At 39.9% G+C, this 16,019-nt stretch overlaps 1 protein-coding gene across 6 annotated transcripts in view; it reads right to left on the reverse strand.

The window, feature by feature from the left end:
• PPP2R2B (protein phosphatase 2 regulatory subunit Bbeta) overlaps positions 1-16,019 on the reverse strand; it is a 509,482-nt gene that overhangs the window by 368,437 nt on the left and 125,026 nt on the right. The gene's annotated exons all lie outside the window — the stretch shown is intronic.

Genomic DNA, 16,019 nt, shown 5'->3' on the forward strand with positions numbered 1-16,019 from the left:
AAAGATTCACATTGCATATGGGTAACCACTTTGTTTGCTTTATGCTTATCATAAAATTCACTTACTTTTTTTTCAGGACAGCAAGTATGACGATGGTCTGAAGGACCATAGAAGACTGCAGCTTAACACAAACTGTAAACAGGCTGATTTTACCTGTCAAAGCCGAGGCAGGATCAGCTTGCATGATTGAGATCTATAATCTCATAGAGTGCCCTCAAATGTGTCTGCACTAGTGAACTGCATTCCAGTCAAGGCTTTCAATGGTAGTCATAAAGCCTAATTATGAAGACACGATGAGATCACTGCGCAACTGGACCAAGAAGTAATGTCTACCCTAACAAGCAGATCCGTTCATTCCAGCATGATTCCACAAAGACGCTGCTTGCGTTTCATATACATTAAACATTTCCAAATGGCTTAGTAAATATCAGTTACTTGGAGAATGATGTTCCTTTCTGAGACCCCCATGCTGCCTTTGCACACAATTGCACTTGAAAATATAAAATCAGTGCAAATAAAGGAATTACAGGTTTTAATGCAAAGCCATCTGTAGCAAAGTGGAATCACAGCTGCCTCAGATTAATGTGACAGCCTGCATCTCATCTCTTAGATATCTAGTTGTAAAGGAGTCTCTCCCAAATGCAGGGGAATTTGGATATAAGGATGGAAAAGCGGAAGACAACAGAGAAGACCACAACAGGAGGAAGTGAATCTCCAAAGGAGGTTTATCAGAAGAGTGAGAAAATAGGATATGGTAACCTCTTACTATTAGAGTCAGCTTCATGGGTGAGTAACTTGCAAACTCATGCAGGGCCCTTTACTCACAAAGGCCCTTTGGTAATCTATATAATAATCTGCTGTCTCTATCTTGGTATTTTTAATACTTTTTGAACAAGGGACCCCTGAATTTTCATTTCAAACAATTCACAAATTGGGTAGGCCATCCTGCTTGCTGTATTGATCTGATACTGTATTGATTTACTGGTCGATGTATCTTAAGTTTCCTTTACTAAAAAGCTGCCTGCCGATGCAGGAGACACAAGAGATGCAGGTTCGATCCTTGGGTTGGGAAGATCTCCTTGAGAAGGAAACGGCAACCTACTACAGTATTTTTGCCTGGAAAATTCCATGGACAGAATTTCTGGTGGGCTACAGTCCATGGGGTCACAAAGAGTTGGACACAACTGAGCAAACACACATTAAAATCACACAAGGGCAAAAAAAAAATAGAAATTTTGTCCAAGATCTGCCTGTGACTATCTATGTGTCTATGGTTTTTGATTATCTGCTCCTCTTTGACTGCCTTGGTGTTGAACAAATATTTCAGTGTGGCATTGCAATTCTTACATTGGATTTACTACATTTGGGGGGGTTATTTTTTTAGTGGGATTGCAATATGCATTCTAATTTACCACAGCCTTCCTTATATTAATACTAATTTGATTCTGAAACATACAGTAACTTTTCTCCAATATCATTCCATTTCCTCTTATGTTCTTTGTGTTGTATCTATTAAATCAATGTGTTATAAAGGCAACAATACCATGTGGATATTGTTGTTTCATTCAATCTTATGTCTTTTAAAGAAGTTGGGGAAAGATGAGTAAAAGTATATCATGGAATCTTTTATACTAAACCACATACTTATTATGCTCTTTATTTTTCCTGTGGATTTAAGTTACTTTCTGACGTCTTTTCCTGAAGGACTTCCTTTCTTCAGTATATCTTACAAGACAGATCTGCTTAGCAACAAATTTATTCAGTCACTGTGTATCTGGGAATGTCTTTATTTTGCCTTCATTTTTGAAGAGGAATTTTTGTCAACTATATTTGTTTGCTGGCATCTTTTTGGATGCCCTCTGCATATGTCATTCTACTGCCTTCTGGCCTCCAATTGTATTGGTGCTCGCCTATATGTGATGAGTGGCTGTTCTCTTGCTGCTTTCATGACTTTTTGTTGGTTTAGGCTACAACAACTTGACTATGATATGGCAAGATGTGGATCTGTCTGTATTTATCAATTGGGGCTCTTGTTGAACTCAGATGTGTAGAGTAACACTTTTAAAAAATCAAATTTGGAAGTTTATGGCCATTATTTGTTCAAATAATCTTTCTGTCTCCTCTTTTCTCCCTGTTAGATTTCCTGTTGGCAGATGTTGCTGCGCTTGATCTTTCAAGGTACAGGTTTCTGAAGCTCTGTATATTTAACTTCAGTCTTTTTTCTCTATTCTTCAGGTTGGGTAATTTCTATTGATTTGCAGTTCACTGATCTCCTCTCTCAAACCTGCTGTTGAGCCCCTTTAGTGAATTTTTACAGTTATTGTACTCTTCAGCTACAGAATTTCCACTTGGTACTTTAAAAATATTTTCTGTATCCTTATTAAGAATCTCTACTTGTTCATCTATTGTTGCCATACTTTCCTTTAATTCTTTAAACATGGTTTCCTTTGGTTCTTGAAACATATTTGCAGTAATTGCTTTGAAGATTTTGTCTGCCAATATCTGCTAACATTGAGAGAAAATTTCTATGAACTGACATTTTTTTCCTGAGTACAGACCACACTTTATTTATTGACATGTCTCATATTTTCTCTTAAAAGTAGAACATTCTGGATAATATATTACAGCTATTCTGAATTCTGGTACTTTTTCCCTTGGAGGTTGTTGTTGCTGCTTTTATTTGTCTAGTAACTTGCCTGAACTAAATCTGTGAAATATGTTTCCTCTGTAGTCACTAATGCCTCTGCTAGGTTGAGGCTGTTTTTGTTGTTGGTTTAAATATAGATGCCTCATTTTATTTTTTAAACCTGGTTTGCAGAAGTTGCTTCTGTGTCTATAGAGCTTAGTCCTCAACTAATGGTTGCACATCAACTGTGCTCAAACCCTAAAGGTGTCCATCCTTTGCTGTTGTGTCTGTGGGTAGGGAAGCACACTTAAAGTCCAGGCAGTTTTCAAGCCTCTGTGGGTTTTAATTTCTGCTGGACTCTTTCAAGTCTTCTATGCTTGCACATTCAGGCCTAGGATTAACCAGAAGTGTGTGAAGGGCTTGTGCCATCTTCAGTATCCACAGCCTCAGCCAGGAATATGCTGTTCCTGCCCACAAGTACAACGTCAGGCTGGGGGAGCTTGTAATCTTCTCCACTGACCCACCCCTGAGATTATAATTTCTACGGACAGCTTTGCTGAGTGTGCATATTGCCCACCTTTCCAAATTGGGTGAGTCTCCTCAACTTTGGCAGAGAAGCTCCTATTCATCATGGATTCTTTACTTTGGCAGAACCAACAAGCTGGGGTGAGGCTGATGAAAGAAGCCATAGGGTCAGAACCTCATAGATTTCTACTCTTTCCATGTGAAGTTCAGTGGTTTTTAAAGCATGGACACTTCTCAGATTGTTGTATGTCTTTGGTTGATTTCCAAAGCATTAAATGGTTGTATTTGTTAAATTTTCCAGCATTTTGATTGCTTTTTAGAGAGAGGATTTGCCCAGCTTCCTCACAGAACCACAGCCAAATGTCCAACTCTCCCTTGGGTTTTGACTTTGTACACTTGTGTCTTGAGTCTACAAATCATATAGATCATCCTGCTTATTACAGATTTTCTTTTTCTCTCTTCTTCTTTTATGGATCCTGTTTCACACACTTAGGCCCAATAAATGCTAATGGCTCAAGAGCAATAAAATCTTTCTTAAATATTTAAGATAATTTCAGCAATAAGTTATATACTGCTATTGCTATAAACCCCACAAACTGACTTGCAACATTCAGTAAACTCTCCAAACACCACTTGATCTATTCTTAGTCCCATGGTCTTTCCTTTAGGCAAAGACTGACAGTTATCTGATACTGCCTTATTTGCTGTCACTCAATGCTCCACAACTTCAGCAGACATCACTAATCAATTGCAATTTTCTTTCTCCCTAAGCCCAGACATGGCCTCAGAATCCTCCTCAAGCAGAACTCTAGGCAGAACTCTTCAAGCACTCAGATGGTTCAGGAGATGAGGTTGCTTAGTTGTAACTTTAAGTTCCCAAAGCTAAAGTTTGTAATTCTTCAGCTACCTGTTCTGCTTTCACTCACAAGGCAAGACTGGATTTGGTATCCTTTTCTATTTGGATCTCAGGCTTAGCTCGTTTGGTTCAGTTTTTCCTCTAGCTTCTGCACTTACTTCCTTGATGATTTCTTATATTCTCAAGATTTTTTAAAACTTTTTATTTTATATTGGAGTATAGTTGATTAACAGTGTGTTAAGATATCATGATTTTAAATCCAATCCACTTGTTGGCCCTTCTCAAACTTATATTTTTAGACTAGATCTCTCCCAAACTCCAACTACCTATACATCATCTCCACTTAGAAGACTTACGGACATCTCCAAGTGACCATGCCGAAAACTTAACTTCAGATTTCCCACCTAAAATCACCTTCATCCTGCTAGGATTTGTCCATCTTGATTGACATTCAATTTATTCCCACAGATGCTCACAACAAAAAACTTAAGAGCCATCCTTGGTTCTTCTCATTCTTTCTCACACCATCAGGAAATCCTATTGGCTCTGCCTTCAAAAATAAATCAGAACACTCTGCCGCCTTACCTCTGGCACTGCTACCATCCTGGTCTGAGATACATCTCTCACAGGATTGTTGCAACTGACTTGACTACTTATAAATTTGACTTTTTTATGTTCTATACCCAACATAGTGATTCAGAGTGACCGATGACCCTAGGTATTCTATATCCAACATAGTAGCCAGAAGGATGCTCCTCAAAATTAAGGCTGATTGTGCCACTCTTCTGTCCAAAATATCCCAGTGGCTCCCATTTCACTTAGGACAAAAGGCTTTTTAATGACTTACAAAGGTCTTCCCAACACAGGGATCAAACCTGGGTCTCCTGTACTATAGGCAGATTCTTTAACACCTGAGCCACCAGTAAAGCCCACACAGTATGAGCTTATATTCACTGATCTCATCTTTTATTATACAGCCTCTTCCTCCTTTTGAGGCCTGCTGGCCTCCTTGATGCTTCTTGAAAACACTATACTGGCTTTTTGAATACTTTGCATTTGCAGTTTCCTCTTTCCAAAATGCTTATACCTTGGATGTCCCTGTGACATTCTCTCACCTCCAAAGTTCAGCTCAAATGCTACCTCCTCAATGAAGCCCACCCTGATCACCCTATTTCACACTGCAAACCTTTCCTTCCCATCCGCTGCTCCCTCACTCTTCCTTCTTGTCCTTCTTCCACACCCGTCTCACCTCTTTCTACATTCTTGTTTCTTTCCCTAGAGTTCTTTCCATCCACTGTGTGATAGAATTTACTTATTATCCTTATTGTTTATAATCTGTCTTTCCCCCTCTCTAGAATGTAATGCAAAAAGGGCAGGGCTTTTTGTTTTGTTCATTGATACATTATTTCACACTTTATAGATAAGTGCCTGGTACATAATAGGTATCTAAAAAATGTGTTGAATGAATGAATCAGTGGTGGATCCACGGTTCTGATATAGGTAGGTGTTCTTGAAGATAAGGACAGAAAGTGAGAACAGTTCCCCCCCAAAACTCTAGGAGTAAAACAGTTAAAAGAAATGTCTAGAGAACTTGCATGAAAAGAAGAGTCAGTGATTAAAAAAATTAAACAGGATATTATAATCCTCATATCTTGGCAAGTCCTGGGATACATCAGCATATTAAAGGTTCTGAGAAATCTTGCAGGCAAAAAATGGGCTTAACTTTATTTATCTCTGGCTTCTTTCAGGATTACTTTATCTTGAATTTTCCATAGTATGAAAAATTATGTGCCTAGGTGTAGGGTTTTTGGCATTTATCTTCCTTGTCATTTTCTAGGCTTCCTGGATTTGTGGTTTGGTGTCTGACACTAATTTGGGGAAGTTCTTAATCATTATTGTTTCCAATAGTTCTTCTGTTCCTTTCTCTCTTTCCTCTTCTTTCATTATTTCCATCACACATGTGTATGTTATACCTTTCATAGTTGTTCCAAAATCCTTGAATATTCGGCTTTGTTTTTTTTTTCAGTCTTTGTTGTCTTTGCTTGTAACTGTCAAGGGTTCCATCAACTTGTCCTTTAGCACAGAGATCTTTCCATAGCTGTATCCAGTTTCCTAAGACCATCAAAAACATTCTTAATTTCTATTATAGTGTTTATTTTTATCATTTCTTTTTGATTCTTTCTTAGAATTTCCGTCTCTCTGCTTACATTGCCCATCTGTTCTTGCATGCTGTCTACTTTATCCATTATCACTCTTAGCATATTAATCATAGTTATTCTAAATTCCCAGTCTGATCATTTCAACATCTCTGCCATATCTGGTTCTGGTGCTTGCTCCGCTTCTTCAAATTTTTTTTTGGCCTTTTACTACATCCTGCAATTTTTTCTTGGTAGCTGGGCATAATGTACCGGGTGAAAGGAACTGCTATAAAGGGACCTTTACTATGTAATGGAAAGATGGGAGGAATGGGGACATACTTTAGTGTCCTATGATTAGGTCTCTGTCTTTTAATCAGGCTATGCCTCTGGAGAAGGCAATGGCAACCCACTCCAGTGTTCTTGCCTGGAGAATCCCAGGGATGGGGGAGCCTGGTGGGCTGCTGTCTATGGGGTCACACAGAGTCGGACATGACTAAAGTGACTTAGCAGCAGCCTCTGGACTGTGAACTTCATATGTTTTCCTCACTTTTTAATCTCCCCTTCACTGGGACAGAATAGCTAGAGTGGGCTGGGGTTGGGTGGAAACTTCTCCTCCCATGTGAAAAGTCAGAGTTGGGGGAATTGGGTATTTCCCTTCCTCCATGCCTGTTAGGCTCTGATAAAACCCCAGTATGTTAGGGTATGTTTAATAGTTCCTCCTGAGGGTAAGCCTTGTTAAAAAGAATAGAAGGTTCCTTTTCCCATTTTCCTGTTAGAAGTGCAGGGAACTTTTCTCTGAAATTTACTGTGAGAACTTAGTTGACCTCTTGGAGGTAAATGTCACAAAATTGTGGGCTCTTCTGTGACAGGGTTCCCTTGGTGTTTTTAACTCTCAGAGCTATCCACACTGAACTTCCAGCAATTTATCATTAAAGTTCAGATTTTTGTACCCTGGCATGCGTGCTTAGCCTCTCAGTTGTATCCAACTCTTTTTGACCCCTTAGACTATAGCCCGGTAGGTTTCTCTGCCCATGGGATTTCCCAGGCAAGAATACCAGAGTGGATTGCCATTTCCTTCCCCAAGGAATCCTCCTGACCCAGGGATTGAACCCATGTCTCCCATGACTCCTGTACTGGCAGGTGGATTCTTTACCACTGAGCCACCTGGGAGCCCCTTCTACCCTGGCACTGGTTCTCAAAGCAGTTCTCGTGAGCCAAGATTCCTGGTATTCATCTGTCTCTCCAATCTTAGGGACAGCAGTTTCCCCTGTACCCTCTCTTCTCTTACAGATCTAAGAAGAGTTGTTGATTTTTCAGTCTGTTCAGCTCTGTTTTTATTGCTATGGTGGAGTGGCAACTTCCAAGTGCCTTAATGTGAAATTAGAATTTTCAATAAAAACTTAGTTTTTTTTAGAATTAAGTTCAATAAAAACTTTATTAGAATTAAGTTCAATAAAAAATTAATTTTATTTAGAATTGTCCAATAAAAACTTATTTTTTTGACATAATGTCAAACTTCCAAAAAAGGTTTCTATATTACCATGCATAAGTAAAATGAATAGCAGTTATGAGTGTGGGCTCTGAAGACAGACACCTGAGTTTGTAGTTTGGCTTCATCATTTATAAGAATTCTTTGTGTTTCTAAGCCATAGTTCTTTTACCTTTAAATGGGGATGGTAGCTATATCACATTTTTGGGTGAAGATGAAATAAGATAATATGGTAGTGTCTAGAATAATAAGCCTTCCCACAAGTAAGATTGAGGGTAAAAGGAGAAGGGGGTGACAGAAGATGAGATGGTTGGATGGCCTCACTGATTCAATAGACATGAGTTTGAGCAAATTCACAGAGATAGTGAAGGACAGGGAAGCCTGGCATGCTGCAATTCACCGAGTCACAAAGAGTTGGACACTACTTAGCAACTGAACAACAACAAGTTTTTAAACTACACAACCATTTGAATGCCTGCATTCTGCCAGATATTATCTTAGATGCTGGAGATACAAAAGTAGAAATTGGCTCTTGTTGCTATGGTACTGATGTTCTAGAGGAAAGAGACAGGAAAACTAGTGAATGAACGTTTTCTAATAATGACGGGAGTATGAAGAAAGTAAACCAGGGTAATGTGATGCAGAAGAATGGAGGGCTGCTTTAGGTTGGGTAGTCCAGAAGCCTTTTCAGAAGAGGGGCAGCTTGCACTGAGAGTTAAACAGTTCAGGACCCAGTGCCAAGCCACCATTTTTCTGGAGGTAGCATCACAGCAGAGGGAATAACAAGGGCAGAGGTGTAAAGGCAGACATGAGCTTGGCTTGGTCAGGATTAGATGAAACATCCATGTGGCTGATCATGGGGAATATAGGAGAGAGATAGTGTCTCCACTGTTTTAAACAGCACCAACACTTCTGGGCCTTTATTTGGGGGATGACCTCTCAACTTATAGTCCTTTCTGAGGGGAGGAGGGGAAAGAGAGTGGTTCTAGAGGGATTCTAACAATGACCCAGTGGTCTGGAGAGGAAGGGAGATGCAACTCTCATTCCTGGGATTCAGGAGGAATTGACCAGACTGTTTTGAATAGGTTTCCAGGTAAGGGTGGTGACCCGTGCTCTTCTCAACTACTCATTAAAAAGGGCAGTGGTGTTAAGGTGGATATGAATATAATCAACTCAGAGGATAAAAGAAAAGGAAATAGAAATTCAGGAGAAAAGGTCCATACCTGGGTCTTAGTGACACTGTGTTCTCCCCTGACCCTAATGCTCTCATCCTTGTCAAAGCCTACACTCACTTTTCTCAGTTGACACGAGTCCAAAAATTCTCTTGTGTATTGTTTTTCCATCTCTCTCTTCTTGGAGGATGGAGACACATCTCCTGGGTCCAACTAAACATCGAGGAAAATGCTCAGCAAACGCCACACACTTACCTTGGAGAAGCTCAATTACTCACAATACCATAATTAAGTTCTTTTCCAGATGTAAAACCCTATGCACATGGCCAGTGAATATAAATTTTCACTGGCGTTCATTTGACCTTGTCAAACTAGCCTGAAAATTTTGTTCCTTTTGTGCCAAGGATAATTATTTTTAGTGCTCTTCTCAGTAACAACAGTTGAAAGGAGGAGAAAGTGATATCTCTGTAACTCAAACCAGAGCCTTGTGCAATAACACACGGGTAAGTGACAATGTGATGACATTGTTTTGTGTGGGCATGCCTTTGTTCCCCATCTTAATGCTTCTGAATGTAGAACGGACCTGGTTTTTATTCTTCTGCTCCACAATGGGAAAGCAAAGTGAGAGGATGGCTGACCTTGTAGCTTCAGATAAAATTTCTTAACAAGAATGCTTGCTCACAGCAGGCCTCCTTGGAAATATTCAAAAATACTCTCATACAGAGTGAAGTAAGTCAGAAGGAGAAAAACAAATATCGTATATCAATGCATATATGTGGAATCTGAAAAAGTTGGTATAGATGATCTTATCTACAAAGAAGAAATAGAGCCACAGATGTAGAGAACAAACATATGGAAACCAAGGAGGAAAGGGGGGGGTGGGATGAACTGGGAGATTAGGATTGACATGTATACATTATTGACACATATACATTATTGCCCGAAAGACAGCATCTGAAGAACTTCCCACTAGGGCCCTCGGGCCTGCCCTTTGTAGGCAGCTCGTTCCATCTGGACCCTGAGAAGGCACACCTGATGCTTCAGCAGACTTTTGTACGATATCACAGATGCTGGAGTAGAAGGACATGCACTTATCTTCTCCTGCAAGAACTCCAAAGTTGCAGCTTGCTACTGAGCAACCATTGACAGGAGAATGCTGGATCCCTTCAAAAAAAGATACGCCACGTCCAAGGGCAAACGAGAAGCCCCAAAAGATGGTAGGAGGGGCAAAATTGCATTTTGAATCAAACCCCATACCCGCCAGAGAAGCTCAGAGGGCTCAAACAAAACATGATTGATACTATGTATAAAATAGATAACTAGTGAGAACCTACTATATATCACAGGGAATTCTACTCAGTGCTCTGTGGTGACTTAGATGGGAAGGAAATACAAAAAGGAGGGCATATACGGATATGCACAGCTGACTCACTTTGCTGTGCAGCAGAAACCAACACAACATTGTAAAGCAACTATACTCTAATGAAAGTTAAAAAAAAATACTCTCTATCATTTATTCTTTCTAAAGCAGCATTTTCTTGACTGATCTCAGCCCAGTCAGGGGCACCATATGGCACCAATTCAAAGATTCAGGGGTTGTTGGCCTTACAGGGATTTACCCAGATGTCATCTTCCACCTTTTTAAGGTTCTTGGCTTTTGAGGCATCTCATTATTCTTAGTAGCTCTAGTAGCGGGTAGGCTTAGAGGAGAAAGTTGAGGCCAGTTTTAGCTCCTCATTAGCAGGTTTGGGAAAAGCCTGGGTGGATGGTAGAAAGAAACTGTCCAAGGTGTGAGGTTTAAGAATTCTCTGTAGGTTTTCATTCTTCCCACCTCAGCTTGTTTTGTCATGAATAACTGAAATTTGACTATAAACGAGAAGCAGGTCTTAATTATCTTAATGACTAGTAAAGAAGTTACTTCTTTAAATCATTAATGTAATCTATCATCTAGAAGAGAACTTGTGTGTTTGTGTTTACGCCTGTGTGTATGCATTTATTCATAGGTGTGCATACGTGTGTGCATTCTGTGTTTTCCACAAGGTGTCAACGGATTCATCTCAGTTCTTTTCTACAACCTGAGCAGGTTATTAACGGCAATCCAGTGTATTTCCTGCCATTCTTCACAAGGCATCAGCAGAGTTCCAAGCTCTTTGGACCTTCCTTTGTGTGTCTGTACTCAGTTGTTTGGACTAGCTCCACCCATTCATTCAGGAACTAGTCACACCATGTCCTTCCATTTCTGTTTTTCTTATATTATTTCTCAATCATCTCCAGGAAATCAGGATTCTCGAATTCAAATCCTTTTGTGTTTTAGAGCTTATCAGTTGATCAGTCTGCCTCTCAATGTTCCATCCTGGTTTTACGGGATCAGTTCAATTATCTAAGATGTCAAATCTTTGGACAATAGATGCTAGGAAGAGATGAAAAGTCTAGAAGTCCAGGGATTTTGCTGGCGGTCCAGTGACTCAGAATCTGTGCTCCCAATGCAGGGGGCTCTTACTCAATCCCTGGTCAAGGAACTAGATCCCACATGCTGCAACTAAGAGTTGCATGCCGTAACTAAAGATCCTGCATGTCACAGCTAAAAGGATCCTGTGTGCTGCAACCAAGACCCAGCAGGGACAAATAAACAAATAAATATTTTTCAAAAAGTCTAGAGGTCTAGCTGGTTACATCCTTTCCTCCCATCTGAGATCTTCTTTCAGAGCATCACATTCATGCTTATGATAAAGAAGATCACAGAGCAGTGAGAAAAGGAAAACTAACCACCCAGTACAAGCCAAGAGATACTTCCTGCTGAATTGCATGAGAGTCACTTGAGGAGGGGGCCAGGTAGAGAAAGCTAAATCCACCCGAGATATTACCACTGTGAAGGTTTGAAAATGACCTTGAGAATCTGGAAGGACAGCTTAGGAAATGGTGCTTCCTTACCTGTAACAGCATTAAGCATGTTAAAATGCCCATGTGCGAATTATATCGTGTGCTGTTTTAATTAAAGCTAATTGTATTCTACCTTGGAATTATAACACATTCAGTTTGTTCTTTGAAAAATTCTGATTAAAAAAAAATATCCTTCCACAGCTCAGATTTCAAGTAAAAGGGATTGGAAGGTAATCTCATGTGTTTCCAATTGGATGAATTGTTTGCTTGTAAAGTTACTTCCTAAGATTTTTTTTCAATTAACATATTAGATCCTTGAGGAGTACTCTGGATGAATGCCCGAGTCGCTCTTTGGTTAAGTAGACGAGCACAAAGACTCTGTTCTGGGAACCCAATCCTCTGATTAGTGAGCAGGTCAAACCTCACCTTAATTATTTCTCTTAAATCAAAAGGCTTTTTATGATTATTTGAGAGGATTTTTTTTTTTTTTTCATTTTCTATCAGATAAGCACTTTGGCTACGGTGCTTTTTTCTTGGGGGAAAATGAAAGGAAAAAACCTTATTATCAACTGTACTAGTGATGGTATTAGTGGTTGCTTTGTTTTGTTCTGAAATTTCTACTTCAGGCAGATTTCCAAGCATCCAAATACAAGCAAAATGAAACACATGTAAACTAGGAGCGGGTGGCTTATTGTGAAAAACAGAACCCATGAGGAATTAGAAGAAGTAACCTTTCACAAGTGAGGTGGGAAAAGAGTGTGTACGTGGGGAGGGGGGTGACCAGGGGTGATTTGGGGCCTCAAACAAAGTTGTACACCTACAACTTGTCTGGGTTTCACTGTAGCTCAACTTCTAAAACGAAATATTTGAAACTTGGATCTTATTTCATCAAAGCTGAAAGAGAAATTGGAGAAGAGAACATTTTTTTTTTTTTAGGAGTCAGAGGTGTTGTTCAGGTGAACCACCTCACTAACTGGTAATGTTCGTAAACAGGCAGGGCTGGCCTGGATATGGAATGATGGAAAGGCAGGACTTGGCTTTCGTGTAGAAAAACAGATGGGAAGTCCACTTCCCTACCACAATGCATTCCCATTCTACCAGCTACCATCAATTCGTTCATGCTTTTATTCTTTTGTTCTACTAGTATGTGTTGAACTCCACTAGATGCAGAGATGCTGCAACATAAATTAGACAGACTTACACCCGTTCCTGTGCCCCATCTCTCTCTCAAAGTTGCTCAGTCATGTCCAACTCTGTGACCCCATGAACTCTGTCCATGGAGTTCTCCTGGCAAGAACACTGGAGTGGGTAGCCTCTCCCTTCTCCAGGGGATCTTCCTGACCCAGGGATCAAACCTTGGTCTGCCACACTGAGGCACAGTCTTTACCATCTGAGCCACCAGGGAAGCCCGGTTCTTGTGCTTCTTGCAGTCTAATGAAGGATGCAAACAATTTCACCAGACATAACTGCACGGTATGAGTCGTGCTAACATGGGTGAAGGGCAGGTAGCTTTGGCAGCACTTAGGGGCTGACCCAACAATATCTGAGGATGATGCTTAACTGTCAGGAAATTAATTCTCTGAGGAAGTGGCATTTCAGCTGAGGCCCCAAAGTGTGAGCCAGGTAAAGAAGGATTGAAAAAAAGAGGGGAAGGAGAGGAGAGGAAAAAATGGTATGTTGGAGGAACTAAGAGAAGTCTGGTATGCATTAGATGTAAAATCAGGAAGAGGAGGGTAGAAAACCTGGTTAGAAGACTAAGCAAATCTTAGAGTCATGAGGATTGAGTCCTGACTTCTGAGGTCTGCACAGGCTTAGGATCAGATAGAGCTGGGCTGGATCCACAGTGCTGACCTTTCCCAGTACCTTCAGTGAGTTACGTCCCTTCTAAGCCTCCTCATCTATTTAATAGGGATATAATACCTACTTCATAGGACTCCTTGGAAAATTAAGTGATGGAACATGTCTCTATCTGGCAGGTGACAGTAGTCAATAAATGAGAGCTCCAGCTGTTTGCTTTATGATGGTCAAGTACAATGGCACTTCTTCAAGGAATAATCTCTCAGAGAAAGTAAGCACTATTATCATCATCTTAGGCATCAGCGAGGCTAAGATGTGCTGACATTTTGGCGTGGGGTAACTTCTTGATATGACTCAGTTACTTATTCTTTATAAAAAGTTAGTCTTTAGTTCCAAGAGAGCAACGCTTTCCCAAAATAAGCATGAAGTCCGTTGATTGAACATCACTGTAGGTATTGTGTCCACCCACGATAACACTCATTGTCCTGATCATTCCTGCTATTTAATAAGATCCTCAGACTACCATCACACTCCCTGCTGAGTGGACACAGGAAGTAAATGAAATAAACCTAATGACCGCATTCAAGTATTCCTAATACATGAAATGGCTTCTTTTCGTTATCACTTTAAGATTCCTGGTAAGTAGGGAAAAAAATAAGACAAGCCAGACAGTTATTATTATGAATGGTTTCTAAAAGAAAGATGGGTCTATTGAGATTCTTACAGCCCTATCCATTGCTTTTCACATCACTAGGCTCAAACAAACAAAACCTCTCTCAATAGACGGATAGATAGTAGGAAGGCACTCGCTGACCCAGCCAAAAAAAAGCTCTTTTGAGCCGAAAAGAAAAGGCTATTATCTCATTTCTTTTAGCCCCTACGGCTGTGGGCTTGGTGTTTCTGTAGAAGCACTGTAGACCACTGGTATTGAGAATTTACTCCATGCCAGGTAACTGGGACCATGGTCAGCCAAGGGAAATAGATAGCCAGTAAGTTAATGCTTTTTTCAATGTCTTCCAATGGCCAGTACCTGTGCTAAAGGCTTCATAGGTTTTGTTAGAGTTGACCCTCTGAACAACCCTTTGAAACAGGCAATATTGACTTCAATTTGCAGGGAAGATAGAGATTTAAGAGTGGTTCCTAGTAACTTGCCCCCAAATGGCTAGGTTACACGGTCAGAGCCGGCATTGAGCTGAAGTCATCTTACTTCAAGACTCTTGCTTTTGAATGCCAGGTTACACCAGTCCCCCATTCCTTGTAGTGTCTAAGTAGGTTACTATGATGTGTGGTGCTGAGTGTGTAAGTACTGTGAAAGCAACACTGACAGAAGGCAGGGAGAGAGGAAGAAAGGGATGAAGGCCAGAGTAATGTCCCCAGGGAGGTGGTCTCTGCAAGGAGTTCTGAGGGCTGAGCAGGTGTGGCCAGGTCAGACTGTGAGCAAAGGAGAAACCCCGTGAGTGAGACTGAGCAGCATTTCCATCTTCAGGAAGAGGATGGTTCCAAGGAAATGCTCAGAAGAGCTCTTTTGTCATCTGCGTCCATAAAGTCAGCACATGGAAGAGATGCCCTAAAATTCAAGTCTCTTTGGCTTCTGTGTAGCTCGTGTTTTTATTTATTTATATCCTGTCTCATTCCACAAAGGTTTGGAGGTAAAATCCATTATACGGTTTTTATGCAGTGACCTTCCTAATTAAGTTTTTCTCAGCACTGTCATGCTCGTCTTTGTATTCCCTGAGCCATATGCACAGCGACTGGAATGAAAGTTGAATGGAATTTACATACTTTGAGCACACTCGAAGTAGTTAGCAAGGGCAACTGGTCCCAGAAGCTTGGTGGGTGGCAAGAAAGCCGGCCCCAAACTTAAAACTGCTTAGACTGAACGCCGTATTTCACTGAATCTAAGATGCCCCTGACGCATGGCTATGCTGTCACTTCTGTGCCACTAAGAAAGAAAAACCCCACTGCAACATAAACTATAACACCATGTTGAGTCACTAGTGCAAGATGCAATCTGATTTCAGATATGCTTAAATATGAAAAAAAAAGTGTGCCTTTAAAGAGAAGATAATATGATGATCATACTGCGCCCATCCACTTCAAAAAGTCAGAAATTCTAAAAATGAATGAAACTTTTCTACCTTTCTGGGTGACACTTTGTCTAACAATTCAAACCCTAAAGATTCTGGAAACACTTTTAACTTAGCAATTGTATCTCTAGGAATTGAATCAAAGGAAATAAACATAGCAGTTTATAAGGATGTTATCAAAGAATTACCTACAGTCACAAGAAATGAAGAAATAATCTAAAATCTTCATTTATACATGATGTGATATGTGGTATTACATGTATATGTGATATTAGTGCTACATAACATTAAAATATAAGAAATATTTTATATTTTATTATAAATATTTATTATTTTATTTTAAATATTTATTTATTATAAATAGTTTATATAAATAATGGAAAACATGAACTCTTCACTATATATATCTACATAAAACATATATTTGATGTTAGAATTCTATAATTAAA

The sequence above is a fragment of the Bos taurus genome, chromosome 7 (genome assembly GCF_002263795.3).
Source record: "Bos taurus isolate L1 Dominette 01449 registration number 42190680 breed Hereford chromosome 7, ARS-UCD2.0, whole genome shotgun sequence".
Taxonomy (NCBI): Eukaryota; Metazoa; Chordata; class Mammalia; order Artiodactyla; family Bovidae; genus Bos; species Bos taurus.